This window comes from Ornithorhynchus anatinus, chromosome 9 (genome assembly GCF_004115215.2).
Source record: "Ornithorhynchus anatinus isolate Pmale09 chromosome 9, mOrnAna1.pri.v4, whole genome shotgun sequence".
Taxonomy (NCBI): domain Eukaryota; kingdom Metazoa; phylum Chordata; class Mammalia; order Monotremata; family Ornithorhynchidae; genus Ornithorhynchus; species Ornithorhynchus anatinus.
Window position 1 is genome coordinate 18,282,937 of NC_041736.1, and position 17,064 is coordinate 18,300,000.

The window sequence follows — 17,064 nt, forward strand, 5'->3', positions numbered from 1 at the left end:
CTATCGGCTCCATCATTCCCCATCCTTCCCTTCCCTCCTTGCTCAGATTCTTTTCCACTTTAAAATCTAATTGTAAAACACAAGTAGGCATTGCTGCTCCCAAATTCCAATTTCAATGATAGGAGCTGCATGTCAAGCTGTGTTTTCAAAGTTGGAAGCCTCCCCCACTCCCTTCCCCCATCCTACTGATCCACATCTCCCAAATGGCCTGCCAGTAATAATGCCAATCCTGTTCCTAGGAAATATCCATCGCTTATAAATCCGCTTTTTCCTTCACCCAGATTTATTTATGGAAGTATGAAATGAAATGAAACAGAATTATCATCTAGAGTTTCCTTATCCCTCATTTGTGCAGGACTCTAGGTAGGGTGCATACTGAAGAGTAGCAATCTTTGAACATATTGACAGGGGATTAATACCAATACTCCCTACTGGTTGATAGAAACAGGGGCCTGGAAGCTGCTTTGGCTCCAAGAAAGCTACTGGCCCAGCCAGGGACAGAGAACAGGGCCCTGACTTTCTTCCTTTCCCACTCTTCCTCTCCTGGCCCAGAATTGGTGAGATTCACTTAGGACAATTCCATTCCACTAAAGAGAGAGTCTTGGAGTTGTGCCCAGTTCCCCCTCCCTGTCAGCAGCTGGCACAAATGAGCACTGAGGTGCTACAGTCTTTTCCAATAATAATAATAATGATGGTATTTGTAAGTGCTTGCTATGTGTCGAGCACTTTTCTAAGTGTTGGGATAGACAGAAGTTAATCAGGTTGGACAAAGTCCAGGTCCCACATGGGGCTCACAGTCTTAATTCCCATTTTACAGATGAGATATGAGGCACAGAGAAGTGAAGTGACCTTCCCCAGGCCACACAGCAGACAAGTGATGGAGCCAGGATTAGAACCCAGGTTCTTCTGACTTCCAGGCCCACGTTCTATCCACTAGGTCATGCTGTGTCACGGTCCTTGGTCTTCAAAGGAGACACTATCGAGGGCTGGGACCTCTCGGTCCTGGGGCTCAAGCCTTGGGACACAGGAAGGTTGGGCCTTTAGGGTTTTTATCGCTTTCCACCAATGAAATGGGATTCGACTGTGGCGTTAAATGGAGAAGAAAATTTGCTGCCGTTTATATGAACTTGAAATTTCAAATCTCCGTTCAACAGCAAACCCACAGTCCCGGTAACAATAAAGCATCAGGATAAACCTAGCAGAGGGATTTACTACAGAAAATTAGAAACTTGTTCTCCATTAGCATGAGGGTAGCCAGACAAGGTAAAAAAAAAAAAATACCAGCTTAATTTTCAGAAGCACTAGGTGTTGAAATGCCATCCTAAGAATCCCCTTGGTGTAACAAAGCTCTCCTTGTTAAAATTCTGGACATGCCCGCCTCTCTCCTCTCCTCTCTTTCAGGTATCATTCTTTCTGTGTACACCACAATAACAACGGCTCTTCTACCAAGATTGAGAGCAATAACCAGAATTTTGTAGAGGATAATTAACAGCCTACGGTAAGACTTAGCAATTTATTCAACGAGTATGAATGAGTTATGAAAATTCCCTTTGCTGAGGAAATAATACACTATCGCACTGCTACCACATCATGGTTTACTCACTTGAATGTGTATTTATGATTTTTCTGATGCAAAAGTGATCAGCAAGTTAAGAATTTGAGGCATTTGATATGTGCACGTGTTTACTGTCGAAATGACAACCTCTCTTACCTATCTGTAAACTATTGTAGTAATTATTCCTTTGGTAATTTTCATTTTCTCCGGGATCTTAGAAAATGACTTTCCAGGTTTCATCTTGGATAAGATCGGTTCCAGCAAAGTTCACGATGATCATTTTCAGGATCCCTGTTCTTCAGTGGAAAATAAAGGCAGCCTAATGAGCCCATAATGGTTGCAAAATTATAATACCCAGTCTTTGTTTCAGTTATCTGGATCCTTATTAGTGGTTACCACTACAAAATGGTAGTGGAGGCTCTGAGGCCTCCAGTACAAAATCTATGCCCCCAACAAGTCTGCTCTGAATTCTTTCTCCTATTCTGTTCGTTTTCATTTTCCCTCCATCTTCCCATCTCCCTTCTCATAGGCTGATTATTTAGCTCTGCTCGGCCCCAGTGCATCCTTGCATTCTTCATTTGAGTCCCTCATGTCAGAGAAATTCTCCCTTCCACTTGGACTATGAGTCTCATGTGAAACAGGTATTGTGTCTGACCTGATTATCTTATCTCTATTCCGTGTTGAGTACAGTGTTTGGTACATAGTGAGCACTTAGCAATTATTATTGTCATTGTTTTTGTTGTTGTTATTACTGCCTCTAGACTGAAAGCTTCTTGGGGTTAGAGAAGGAGTCTACCAACTCTGTTGTATTCTCCCAAGCCACTAAGTACAGTGCTTGACCCACAAAGTAAGTACTCAGTAAATACCATTTATAATTTATTAACATTATTACTATTACTATTATTCCAACTTGGGGTTGTGGGATTGCATTTGAATGACCCAGAGAATGGAGATGTACTTCTGCTTTAGGGTTATTTCCTGAAAAATGCTCAATTTCCTTTCCTTCTATTAGCAATTCTACATGTACTAAGAAATAAAGCAAATAATTGATTTTTGACTGAATATTCTCAAGATGCAAAAGTCAGCCGGGCCCTGGTTCCAGAGCGTGTGACTGAAAATCGCTAATGTGATGTACTACACTCCACATTGCCACGGACGAATGAACACTTATCTTGCATGCTCGCCCATGTGTTCAGGTCCTTTATACAGAGGAGGAACAAAGGGTCTCTACATGTTCTAACAGCACCTCTGGAAAGGGGCTGGTGGTTGACTTGTAATTTAAACTGACAAGAAACACTTCCTGCTTCAGGCTGAAATACTTGTGACCATTAAACACTTTAGTTATTGAAAGGCTGTCTAGGCAGATAAGAAGCGAGTAGGTTAACGTGGAACCTTTTATCTGATATATCTATTTTCTTTTCTCCAGCGTCATCCAGATGTTCCAGATTAAGACTCAGTTCAGAACAAAATGCATTACCTCAGAGCCAGCCCAATGATTTTGTTAGACTTTTAAAATTTGAACACTCCCTCTCTTCTCCCCATTGGCTTTCCCCTACAATGCTTCTTAGCATTAGTACTCCCACGTTGGAACACCTAGAATCCAAGCCTCCTGGGTTGAATGCTTACAGATTTCCCTTTGGACTGCATTTCACCTTAAAGGCACGTCCATGTTGTGAGAGTCTGTGGAGAAGGTTCGTGAAGAGTATACTTGAGGTCTAGGCCCAGCAGAAGAGACCTACCTAGAACCAAAGGCACGGCTGGCAGGAGGGAGCAACTGCTCCATGTGATGGAGGTGAGATCTGCTTGATGCGCTGAGGGGCTGATGGTGAGGCACTTGTCTGCTGTATGATCTGGAGCAAGTCACTTCATTTCTCTGTGCCTCAGTTCCCACCTCTGTAAAACGGGATTAAGACTGTGAGCAGACTAAGCGGGGGCTGGACCTTCCTGGTAGAGGATCAGGATAATCCAAATTGCTTTTTCTGGGACAGAGCCTTTGCCACCTATGCCTCCGTCCCTTTCAGGAAATGGAGGGGGTCTCTGAAGATTTGTGGGGCCCTGTGAGGAATTTGGAAAAGCTAACAACCTGAAGAAACTTCTGGTGCAGGTGGGTAGAGGAGGGAATTGGAAATCAGAAACCGCATGAGTTCCGGCCCCCATGTGTCCAGCACCTTATGGATCCAAGCTGTTATGGTTGCAGTGCTCACCTCAAATGCCCAAGGACCACAAAAGTGCCTGATTATAGTCTCCTGGGCACAAGGTACAAAATGTTATTTGACCAACACTCAGGACGCAGATGCCGCCTCCCCATCAGCAGTGAACACAGAAGACGCTTGATATTCCGTGCATGTAAAGTTGTGCCCACTCCACTCAGAGTGTGGTTTACGAAGGACTCATGTCACTTTGCTGCTGTGCTGTCTTATCCTGGCTTTTTTTAAAAATGGTATTTGTTAGGGTATTTGTTAGCACCCCACTAAGCTTCGGGGTAGAAATATAAGATAATCAGGTTTGACACAGTCCATGTCCCACATGAGGCTCACAGTCTTAATCCCCACTTTACAAAAGAGGTGACTGAGGCAGAGAGAAATGAAGTGACTTGCCCAAGGTCACCACAGCAGAGAAGTAGCAGAAATGGGATTAGAACCCTAGTCCTACTGACTCCCAGGCCTGTTTTATGCATTAGGCCACACTGCTTCTACTGATTCAAATTTGAGAGCATTTCCTCACTTTCATATTTCCCCTTGTTTTCCTCATGTCTTCAGATTCTCACAGTCCCTGAACCTCCAAAATCTTATGAAATTCTTTCACTTACTTTGCAGCAGGGGCAAAAATCAAAACTCAGCCGCCCATTGATCCTCACTGCAACAGGGTAAGTTGGGGGCTGGAGAAGCGGGAGGCTGGGACGGGCTTGGGGGGGAAGGCGATGGGGATGGGGGACATAATCAAACCAAAGAGCAAACCCGAAGCAGACAGACTAAGGTGGATGTGTGTTCTTGGGAAACTCCATAAGGCCTCCAGATGGTTGCAGAGGAATAAAAGCCAGTTCTTCACTTTGATAGTAAAAAAATTTGCTACTTAATTTCTGTTGTTTGACTTCCTAAAATAAATCCCAGTCTAGTCCACGTACACCCAGCAAACCTTACCTCCCGAAGTGACTTTCAGCAGAGAACTGTGCAGGGGACATATACGCAGCGAGGAACACAGCACTGTGTGTTTAAATTCACAGCCCAGCCAAACTCTGTAATGAGTCACGGCTGGGTGAGGCGGGGAGCACCACCCACTCGGAGAATGTACTGCCCCCAAATCCTCTCCTCATTCTCTGGCTTGGCTGCCTGAGACCAGACATGGTTATGAAATACACCCGGAGGGATCTGAAGCAGTGAAAACACAGACCCCATAAACTGGTGTTCCCCTCAGGGCCTCTAATGCATTGAGTCAGAGAGCTCCTCATGAGTTATAGACCTTTGTGCCACTCTCATTTAGAATCAATCAACCAATGGTGTTTACTGAGCACTTACCGTTTGTGGAGCACTGTCCTAAGTGCTTGGGAGAGAACAATACAACAGAGGTGGTAGCCACGTTCCCCAGAAGGGTTGGTTCTTAGTAAGTGAACTTTTGTTGTGGACTTACCTGCTCTAAGCATTGGAGAATACAACAGAATTAAGAATTTACACTCTGGAGGGGAGACAGACCTGAAAAATATCTTACCGAAAGGAGGATATAAGCAATATCAAACTATGTCCACAAGTGCAATCGGGCCCTGGGGAGAGGAATCTTTTCAGGAGATATAATAATAAGAATTGTAGTATTTGTTGAGTACTTACTATGTGTCAGGCACTGTACTAAGCATTGGAGTGGATACAAACAAATCAGATTGAAAACAGTTCCTGTCCTACATGGGGCTTACAGTCTCAATCCCCATTTTACAGATGAGGTAACTGAGGCCCAGAGAAGCTAGGTCACACAACAGACAGGTGGTAGATCCAGGATTAGAACCCTTGACGTTCTGACTCCCAGGCCCGTGTTCTATCCACTAATAATGTTGGTATTTGTTAAGCGCTTACTATGTGCTGAGCACTGTTCTAAGCGCTGGGGTAGACATAAGGGAATCAGGTTGTCTCACATGGGGCTCACAGTCTTAATCCCCATTTTACAGATGAGGGAACTGAGGCACAGAGAAGTTAAGTGACTTGCCCACAGTCACACAGCCGACAAGTGGCAGAGCTGGGATTCGAACTCATGAGCCCTGACTCCAAAGCCCGTGCTCTTTCCACTGAGCCACGCTGCTTCTCCAAGCATAGCACTATGCCATGCTACTTCTACAGTAGAATAACTGTCAATATTTGCCAGTTCAGCATACTGCCATGAGAAACACATTTTAATCACTGTTGTGGTCAGAGTCTTGCAGCATGAAAGAGCAACAGAGTAGCCATCTGCCTGGGACTTGAACACTGGATCCTCAGATTAGAAGTCTGGTGCTCTACTGACTGAGCTATCCGGGCACCCAGATAGAAATGGAGTGGGGAGATAAAGAATTAATCAGGGAAAGGCTAACCTGTACTGTTTCTTTAATTTTTCGATGCTTCTTTTCAATTGTAGCCTCATTCAAAACTATGAGGAAATCTTTGTCTTTCTTCTGTGACTCATAATAGAGCACTGGGTACACCATTTCACCGGGTACCTCAGTTTCCACACCTGGAAAATAGGGAGCTGGAGTCCTGTTTGAAAAATGCCTTGGGTGTCATTGCCCTGTAGGAACAAAACCCCATTACTGTATTATTAGAAGAATGGTTTGCCTAATGATTTCTGACTCAGTGAGAGAGGGAGGGAGGGAAGAAGAGAGATTGGAACAGAGTCACAGAGAGAGGATTTTGTGCCTGGGTACATTTGCGTGCGTGCACGCGCGTGTGTGTGTGTGTGTATGCCTTTCAGTCAAGGATCTAGAGGATTAGGCAAAATATAATTGACCCACACAACTTCCTTCGTCAGATAAGAATTGCGGGAATTGAAGGTGAATTGATATTTGTGATGTCTTAATTACTAAAAATATAGATTGTTTTTATTACTAATAAGTAATTTATATAGATCTTTCCAAGTCATTATAAACACTTTACAGCAATTAGTACACAATAACTGTTTCCTTTATATATGTTTGTCTCTAGAGGTGTTACTTTTAAACATGAGATAATCACACCTTCATAAGGTATGGTCCATTGTTAGTTACTGTAGCTGTAGGGAATGGGATTTTTGAGTCTGCCCGGTTCTTACTAAGTGACCTTGGACAAGTCACTCAACCTCTCTAAACCACAATTTAAAACTGTAAGCAGTACTGTTATGGAGTCAGATCAATGGTCCATCCAGGTTGGTTGTCTCTCTGCTGCAGTGGCAACCAGATGCTTGGAGAAACCCATGATTGCTACCCTAATAATAATAAGCATGATGTTAAGCACCTACTATATGTCAAACATTGTGCTAAGCGTGGAGGCAGATACAAGATAATCAGATCAGACACAGTCCCTGTACCCCTGTGGGTTCACAGTTCACAAGAGAAGGAGAACTGATATTTTATTCTCACTTTGCAGAGTAGGATACTTAGGCACAGAGAGGTTTAGTAACTTGCCCTAGGTCATATAACTCATGATTAAAAGTAACATTCTAACATCCCTAACTTCCTCCTTTCATATCCGTAGCTTTCATTCTACTGTCCCATTATGGCTCCTCCCCCAATAATTTATTCCTACCGTCCCCGTATCTAACAAGAACAGAAAAAATGCCCTGTTTGTTAATACAGCCCATAATTCCTGGCTCCTATCTACCTCACAGGAATGTTATGAGGGTTAATGAGATGCATGCAGACAAAGCTTTTTGAAGCTCTTCAGAAGAAAGACATTGAAGAAATACTTTATGATTACACCAAAGGGCCAGTGTTTTCTCTTCAAAACTTCAAGGGGAAGCTGAGGTTTCAGGGGAAAAGGGGACGGAGGTGGACTGTGACTGTTTTCAATGATGAGGGGAGGAGAGCCAGTCAGTCCAGCTGTCCCCCTCCCCTCCTCCACGCCCATGCTCCTTACCCACTTACAAATTCTTCCCGGGCGTCTTCCACCAACCCCCTTTTTATCTTCTTAGATCTCTTCATAATTGTGCCAGTAAGCCAATTAATCTTTCCAGGTGTCTCCCCTGAGGTTAGCACGCTTCAGCACAGATCTGAGGAAAAGACTGCTGAAGGGGAGGGGTTAATTCAATCACTGGGCCTAGCAAATCTTGCCTCTCAGCTTGTCAGTATCCAATCAGGACATTAATGTGGTCAATCAGTATGGGACTGAGGAGAATGGGGGGGGAGGGAGATAGGTAGAAGGGAGATAGGGGTGGTTGGAGCGATGGGGAGGCAGAGAGAAGATAAGAGTCACCTACCCATTAGAGCTGGACTAAGATCAACCTCCTGAGCTTCAAGTCATGGAACTGATGTGTCTTCATCTCTAGTAGTGAGAGGGTGAGGAAAGGGCTTGGTGAGAAGGAAAGGGGATCAGATAAAATGGACCCACTGACTTTTGAGGCAGAATTGGTGCATCTTGATCTCATAGCACACAATACTAAAACCCACCAAAATTAGGAAACTCTATGATGAAGAAGAAAAGGACTTTATTTCTTCCTGGAAATTGTTATAAAGTCAAATCATAAAGTTGACATTGGATTTTAGTTACTTTGCAGCTGCACAGAGGGGCATGGGCTCCAATCACTTACACTTCAGATATAAATCACAGATGGAGAAGCAGCATGGCCTAAGGGATAGAGTATGGTCCTGGGAGTCAAAAGGACCAAGATCCTAATCCCAGCTCTACCACTTATCTATGTGACCTTGGGCAAAACATTTAATGGGTGCCCCAGTTACCTCATTTGTAAAATGGGAATTAAGACTGAGCCCCACATGGGACGTGAACTGTGTCCAACCTGATTAGCTTGTATCTACACCAGCACTTAGTAAGTGTTTAGCACACAACATTAAAAAAAAAAAGATGCAATGGTCGACATATGCCCTGCCTACTGGAATGGGGCTGAGCTTTTCTTCAGGATTCTCTGGCATGTAGCAGTTCACTTTAGGCTGTAATTAGCATGTCACTTACTACACTGATTCAGTTCAATTAAAAAAAAATCTACAGCATTGCAGAAGAGTTATCATTTTGGTTGGAATAACAATTTCAAGTGTCCTCTAAGCCAGTTACCATTGCAGGCTTCAAATCCTTTCCAGGTGTAATTAAAGGGTGTCTCAGTTCAAACATTTGTCAACCAGAAGTATCAACTCTGTTAATAATGTGGGTCCAGTCATAAATTTGAATTTACTTGTCCCTATTTCTACCCAGGCATTGGCAACACAGAGTTGGCAGGTTTTAGAATTTTTTGGCTTTTCATTTGTATAGATTTGTTGGGTTTTTTTGCCCTGGCTTTTGTCTTTCCAACTGTTTCAATGATTATTTATTTATTGTTAATTATTATTATTAATTTAAAATGATGAATGATAATGTTATTTGTTAAGCTTTTTTTATGAGCCCATCACTGTCCTATATGCTGGGATAGGTACATCATCATCAAGTTGGACACAGTCCCTGTCCTACATGAGACTCACAATATAAGAGGGAGGGTGAACAGATATTTAATCCCCATTTTTACAGATTAGGAAACTGAGGGGTATAAAAGTTAAGGGACTTGCCCAAAGTCACACAACAGGCAAGAGGTGGAGCTGGGATTAGAATTCAGGTTCCAGAACCCCAGGGCAAAGCTCTTTCCTGGGTGGGTGGTGTGTGTGCATGTGATAGATATACATACATATATATATATGTATGTAATGAAATCTTATATATATATATATGTATGTAATGAAATCTTATATATATATCTATGAAATCTTGGACTACTATTTTCAGCATATTTCGGAATAATGAAGCACACAAATTCACACCCATGCACCATATGTGTAACCAAAAGTCTTCTGATAATGTGATAATGGGACACTGATGTAGATTGTTAGAAACACTGAAATATCCCTTGACAAACTTCCAGCATATAAAATTGAACTTGCAGCTCTCTCCAGCTGTTCACTGACCAGCCTCGAAAGTCAACTTGAGAGAGCGGTAAATACTGTAATCCTCCTTCAACCCCTCTAAGTAGGATTTATCCTATGAACTGTGGAGCTAAATTAGTAATGGAAAGCTCCAATGCCAGCACGTTCAATAGCCTTTGGGTAGCTGGGAAAGTAAATACATCGTACTCAACTCAGTCAGATCAGGGACTGGACCCCTTGTTTCACTTATCCCAAATCTTCCACAAGACCCGAGAGCTTCTAGTAGAACTGGAAGGACCCCAAATCAGGTTTTTCTGGGTCTGCTCTGCATGCGAAAAGTGCTCATTAAATACCGATTGATTGATTGATTGATTGATCTTTGAAGCCTGACTGCCTGTTTATCCCTTCCAAGATCATCCTGCCTTTTCCCTCTCCTAAAGACCCCACCTCCTCTTTCTGTAAAATGGGGATTAAGACTGAGAGTCCTACATTCATTCAATCATATTTATTGAGTGTTTACTGTGTGTTACATGGGACAGGGACTGTATCCAACCTGATTAGCTTGTATCTATCCCAAATCTTAGTACAGTGTCTGGCACATATTAAGTGCTTAACAAATATCATAAAAAAAGGATAGGGCTGAGAAGCCAGAGCATCTCTGGAAGCAAATAGCTGAGTGAGATCAGATGACTTTCCCAAGGTTCTCCCCAGGGTAGGTGAGGGAGATCAGGCAAGGGTGGTCATTTGGGGATTTGCACTGGTTCATAATTCAGCCGAGGGCTGCGAGCCTTCTAGCCCGATACTGGGAGCAATTTCCCTGGCAACCCCAACCCAAATGGCACTCAGCTCTGGCTCCCTTTCTGCATTCTTTTCCCCAAATGGCACATGGAAGCAATTGTTCCCACAGCTGAACTTGCTTTTGAAATCAGTGCACACACCAAATTGAAGATGAGGCAGATCCAGAGTGTCTCTGGCACACCCTGTCCTGGTCCTCCTTTTGGTTCAGGGGAAGAGACTCCAGCATCTCCAGGCTCCCCTAGAGCCTAATTAAAATTGTGATTGGGCTCAGATCCCCAAAAGCACCTTGCATTCTCCCACTTTCAGGGTCAACAGGGTTTTTGCTGGGAGGAATTTTTGGAATATTTTGTAGTTAAAACTGATCAGATACAGACCAGATTAGTAATCCCAAGGGACCGGCAACATGTGGAGCGCATCAGACACCATCTTCTCTTCTAACAGTTTCAATTTGCATCATTCGGTTTGAACTCCTGGAGACAACAAGGAGGCTGTCTGCAAGAAGCCACCAAGCCTATTCCCCCTTCCACTGTTTCCATGAAGATTGAGAGACTTGGAGAGAGCAGGAGGGGAAAGACACAGAATCCTGGGAGAAAGGAACCACTGACCTGAACCAATAATAGCATTTCTGAGGGAGAAAGGGAGAGACACACACTCTCTTCCCTCCCCTTTTTCTCACACACACATACTGTTTCCCCTCCACACACACTAAAGCACACATACTCTCTTTCTCAAAAGGGACTGACCATGACCAGTGAGTTCCTCTTGAGTAAGAACCCTGTGTTCACTTAAAACCCATAGTTGAGGACATGCATTTTATTGAGATAACCAACAACTTTCCTGGCAGCTCCAGGATATTTGAGAGAGAAAAATCCAACAGTAACCCAGGAACTTGCTTGTCCTCGATCCCACTCCTACCACCCCACCACGTGACAGGCTGCAGATGTCTCAAGAGGTTTGCTAAATTTACTATTTTGGGGCTCCGTGATCTGAGTTTCCTGTAAGCATGATTAAGCTTTGTGGGGGCAGAGACAAGCTATGAAGCAAGATTGGGGCAAGGTGCTTTCTCCCAGTAGAGAAATGGGTTTCCTCATTATTAAAAGAGTTAAAAACCAAGAGTTGTCTAAGGAGATCTCTATTTTTCTCTCTCCTTTGCTCTTCCTGCCAGCTTTCTGTCTAAAAATCATTCATGCATCGGGATTGTTTCACCTGTTTACAGTCCCAGATTTGTGACTGAGTCACATGATGACATTCTTTCTCTTTAAAGGGTCAGTTCACTGAGGGGGAGAGACCGTTAATGAGTGGAAGGATATTCTGAAGACTAAGTTAAGTCTGAATTGTATACTGCCTCATGATAGCGCTACTCCCCAAAGGGCGGGGGAGCGCCGCTATCTGGGGCACAAGGTCATTCAAATGCCTGTCCTGCAGAAGGCTAAAGTGGGGCGGGACTCTGTACTGTGCACTGTACTGAGAAGTCACTCTAATGCAGTTCTAGATGGCTTAACCCTCTACAGAGTCCACATCTGATCTACAGCACCTTATTCTAGGGAAGGAAAATCTTCTGCCTCAGAAATCTGGGTGACAGTGAGAGAACTCAGCCAAATATTTCTGCCTTAGAAAAAGACCTGAAACAAGAATATGATCTGTTGAGCCTTGTCAAATCCATGTGCTTCGGTACTCCTGTTTAAGAAGGGCTGGATGACAAGGAAAAGACCACAATTTAAGCCAAGATCCCAGAACCCTTACTGTTGGCTAATCAGGAGGGTCTGAGGCTCATGATTGGAGAGGATTCTGAAAAATCACTTCCCAATCCTGAGTGCCAGAGACTATACCAGGCTTGATCTAATTTTGGGCACGAACCTCTGCTGGATTTCAATGCAGATGTCAGAAATAGGTGAGATTGAGAAGCAATGGCCTATTGGAAAGAGTACAGGCCTGGGAGTCAGAGAACCTGGGTTCCAATTTGGCTCCACCACATACCTGCTGTGCAACCTAAGGCAAGTCAGTCAACTTCTCTCTGCTTCAATTTCCACAGTTGCAAAATGGGTATTATCTCCTTCCTACTTGGACTGGGAGCCCCATGTGGAACCTGATTACCTTGAATCTAGCCCAGGCCTTAGTAGAGTGCTTGACATATAGTAAGCGCTTAACAAATAACCAGTTTTTATTATTAGTACCTTACTGTCAAAGCTGAGATAGCTTTCCAGGACCTCATTTCTCATTACTGTCTCTGCTATTTGGTGTGGACCATGCCTTATAGCTGGTAATGAAACTGCTTAAGAATTAGATGTGTCTTCTGCACTAGGTGTAGGTAACCCAGCAATTTAAAATGTTCTCCCCTAGTCCTGAAGACCTTTCATCTGTTTGCTATGAAGCCTCATTACAACACTGTCCCTATTGCTTCTGTTTAGTGATATTATTGAAGAATATGTTAACAGATTTCAGCTCTATTACCTAAGAACCATCTTTGGATGCGGGTGCAAGCTTTAGAGAGAAAAACTTCTTGACAGGCAGCTCTTGCTTACGTCATTTGAATTCACAATGTCGACATAAATTTTTCTGGGCTTATTTTTCCTTCTAGTTTAGGAGCCCTCTGAGGACAGGGGCAATGTCTCATTCTTGTGTGTGCATTTCCCAAGCACATAGTGTACTGGTCTGCATAATGCAGGCACTCAATTTTAATAATGACTTTTACTCATCACTGAAGAAATTATATGGCCTCATATCATAGCACACCTGAAGAGAACAGATAATTGTATTCTTGGCAGAGACAAGGATGGAATCTTACAGCAATGGTAACAACAGTTCAATGATCTTCTGAATATGCCTTTCACCACAGAGGATGAAGTCTTACGAAGCATTTCAGAACAACTGCCAAAATGCAAAGCTCTGGCCTCCGTTCCAATTTTGAGGGAGCCACTACCACTATGAACGCCATGAAAAACGATGAATGTTCTCAGATCTGCAGAAATTTGCCAATCAATCATTTTCATTGAGTACCTACTAAGTACATGGTATTCTACTAGGAGCTTGTGAAAGCACTGTGTAATAAAAGCAAGAGACATGGTCCCACACTCAAAGTGCTTACAATCTAGTGGGAGAGACTAGACATGAATTGTTTACAAATAGGAAAAGTAGGCTCACAAGGCTCACAGGGAACACGTCTGTTAACTCCGTTGTATTGCACTCTCCCAAGTGCTTAGTATAGGTCTCTGCACATAATAAGCACTAAATAAATACCACATTGACCGGAGGAAGAGGATGGAAAAATGCATAATTGAAAAAATAGGTGTAGGTAAATTAAAGTAAGTTGACTGTAATGATTACTGATTGGACAACTGTATGAGCTCTCCTAAGTATAGAGACACTACAGAACCTCGAAGAGTCCAACATAATCACCATCTATATGAGTAGCTAGGCACATACCCTCAAAGATTCGTGTCTCCACATGGGATCAGCAAACCCAGATGGATGGGACATTCTTCTTTCGAGGTACAGATTCAGAGAAGCAGCGTAGCGTAATGGATAGAGCATGGGCCTGGGTTCTAATTCCAGCTCTGCCACTTGTCTGCTGTGAAGCAAATCACTTCACTGGGTCTCAATCACCTCATCTGTAAAATGAGGATTGAGACTGTGAGCCCCACATGGGACAGGGAATCTGTTCAACCCAAATTTGCTTGTAACTACTGCAGCGCTTAGAACAGTGCCTGGAACATAGTAAGTGCTTAACAAATACCATAATTATTATTAATGCAAACCAGCCTAGCATGCCACTTAAACCCAATCCGGCCAAAGGCTTGAATTCAAATGAGAAATAACTTCTCCTAGACAATTCTAATTTTGTTTTAGCTGTATTTCCTCATGTATAGCACCTCTCATCCACAAGTACCATGTGGCAAGCTTAGGGCCAGCCACTTTGATGACACAAAGCACTAATTCCTGTATCTGGCATGATTATCTTCTGGATATTGGTTATCCCATGATTAACTTTTTCTGAATAGACACGCAGAAGAGAGAAACAGCACGGAATGGCAGAACACCCCAAGGGCAGGTAAATCTAGCTTGTTAGGTGCAATGGGCCATCCTTGGGGGATGGTGGTTTTTTGCTGGAGGTCTTTGTGGCATGACATAGGAGTTTGGCCAGTTGCCTGGGCTCCAGGTGACAGGACACTTGCTGGACATGTGCAGGCACTAGTAAATCTGTCCCCCAATTCCCAATCATTTTTGAAAAGAACAAAAACTGTGTACAAATGAATATTTGTCTATCTCAAATTCTAGGTTTCAACTACAATATTAACGCTACTCCACAATGTAATTTACTTGTAATAATATATCATTTTTCCATTTTATAGTTCTCTTCTTAAAGTAGTAAAGCAAATGTTTAAAAAAGCACAAATCGCGGCACAATTCTCCATTCAGTTTAAGAATGTGTGCTATCCTTTTAGAATTGCACATAATTGAAAACAATGAAAACCCCCGATGTGCTAAATGCTCTAGTCATTAAAGCATTTTTACTTCAGAATAAAAGAGTTCTTGTGATTTTATTATTTTTCCATAAACCAAAAACATGCTGTTTCTTCTGTACCCATACTGACATCTGCTGGTGAAGTCAGGACTGGCCATTTTCCTTAAGGAGGACCTCAACCCACCAGCCATTTTGGGTTGGAATCGACATCTGCTAAAACATCATTTGAGCCTCCAGTTGGTTGGTCATGGTCTCTTTCAGGAATGGAGTTGTCTCCACATCTCACATGGTCCATGAAAAAATAATAGTGCTGCCCAGGGACTTTGGGGGTGGGGTCTTGGTTTGGGGGGGTTTCTGGAGGGAGTGGGGCTCCCCAGTCCTTAGCCAATATGGAGTAGAGGACACAGTTGCCACTGGGTTGACACTGGACGTGAAAAGAGAAGAGGATGGACACAGGTGGAATGAAATTGAATTCCTGTACCTGTGGGATGCCACAGATCACCTGAAAGAAGCTGTGTATTTCCAACATCAAAGACAGCTCTAACTTTGCAAAAGGAAGCTCAATCAATCATACTGAGTGCTTACTTTGTGCAGAGCCTGTATTAGGTGCCTGAAGAAACAATGGTGGGAAACAGCTACCATTCTAGTGCCTTTCAAAAACAATAGATTATTGTTCCATCAATGGGCTTCCATTCCTGATTCCACCTGCCCCCAACTAAAGACTCTGAAATGGGAATATTCATATTCACTTCATACTTCTTTTGGAGAGGAGTGAAAAAGAAATTGCAGTAGAAATAATAGAATTTACTGAGTGCCTACTGAATCCACTGCACTAAGTGCTTAAGGAGAAAGTTTGCCAGAGTTCAGGTTGAACTTAAATTTCTATAATGCAATACCTCTTAGGAAATGTGGTCGACCAGGAAGGCATCAACTCTGAACATTTCATTGGTTCAGAATATTGCTTGGACTGAAAAGTAGCCCAAGCCCAATCTTGCTCTCTCACAATAGCAAATAGCGGCAGAAATTGGTGGTTAGGGCACTTTGCTTCCCCCCTGAAATTTAGCATATCTTTAAGCAGTGCTGCTGAACCAGTTCAAAAAACTAACATGCATAATTATGGAAGAAGAAATTATTTTTGCCCCAAACAATGAGAAAAGCCAGGCATGACTCACCCTCAGGCACCGCTGTTTAATTTACAAACTGTTTATCTTTCCGCATACACCTCAGCAGAAACAACGATCACCTAGTAATTTGTTGATTTTATCAAGAGTTATTGTTGCCACAAATTTACTCTACACAATTTCTCTTTGAGTCCTCATTAAATAATGCCCATTTAATCAGGATAAGGTTGATTTTAACATGACAATAGTTTCTTAAGTCTCTCCTCCCCCACCCTTTCTTAGACTGTAAGCTCCTTGAGGAAAGGAATTGTGCCTTTTAATTCTTTTGTCTTCTTCCAAGAGCTTAGTATAGAGTTCTCAACACAGCTGGTGCTCAGTAAGTACTACTGACTGACTAATGTTAGGGTATCTGTTCACTCACAAGGCTGGGCCAAGGGATGGGAGACATTATAGTTATTTGTTATCCGCCCCTTTAAAGTGAGTTCATTTTACCCCTGGGCACCCACTGTAGTGGGGTAACATTTCTGTAATGGACTTTGGGCAAGTTACTTAACTTCTCTGTGGTTCAATTACTTTATCTGTAAAATGTACCTTAAGGTTGTGAGCCCCATACATGGACTGTGTCGAACCTTGTATCTACTCCAGCACTCAGTACAGTGCCTAACACATAGTAAGTACTTCAATATGATCACAAAAAAAAGTTGACTAGGCTTTTGGCTACATTTAGTGTAAGTTAATTATTAAATATTGGATATTTCTTTGTATGAAGATAAAGGATCATAATTTGGAGAACTATTAGAATAATTGGCTCACAGTATTGACACCTGTGTCTTTGGATGTACACCAAAACACAAAAAAGGAACTCAGTATTGTGACCTATGGAAAAAGAATTCAACTACCTCATAGAAGCTGAAGTGGCAAAAGCAGCACATTAAAGCATTTCAAACAACTTAAGAACCATTAATATGTCAGGCCAATGATCCATACTGTCCAGTGTCCTGTGGCCCTGCGGTATGTGAAAGCATTAGGTGATTATGAGCCTACGTTCTACTGTCCTGTGTTGTACCATCTAACA

General features: G+C 42.8%; 1 long non-coding RNA gene across 1 annotated transcript; it reads right to left on the bottom strand.

Annotated features, from left to right (window-relative positions):
• Window positions 1-1,670: 1,670 nt before the first annotated feature.
• Window positions 1,671-3,443, bottom strand: LOC120638622. Its single transcript, XR_005660372.1, has 2 exons — window positions 3,295-3,443; window positions 1,671-1,851 (listed from the first exon to the last, which is right to left on the bottom strand). It is a non-coding gene; the product is annotated as an uncharacterized LOC120638622 (long non-coding RNA).
• Window positions 3,444-17,064: the final 13,621 nt, after the last annotated feature.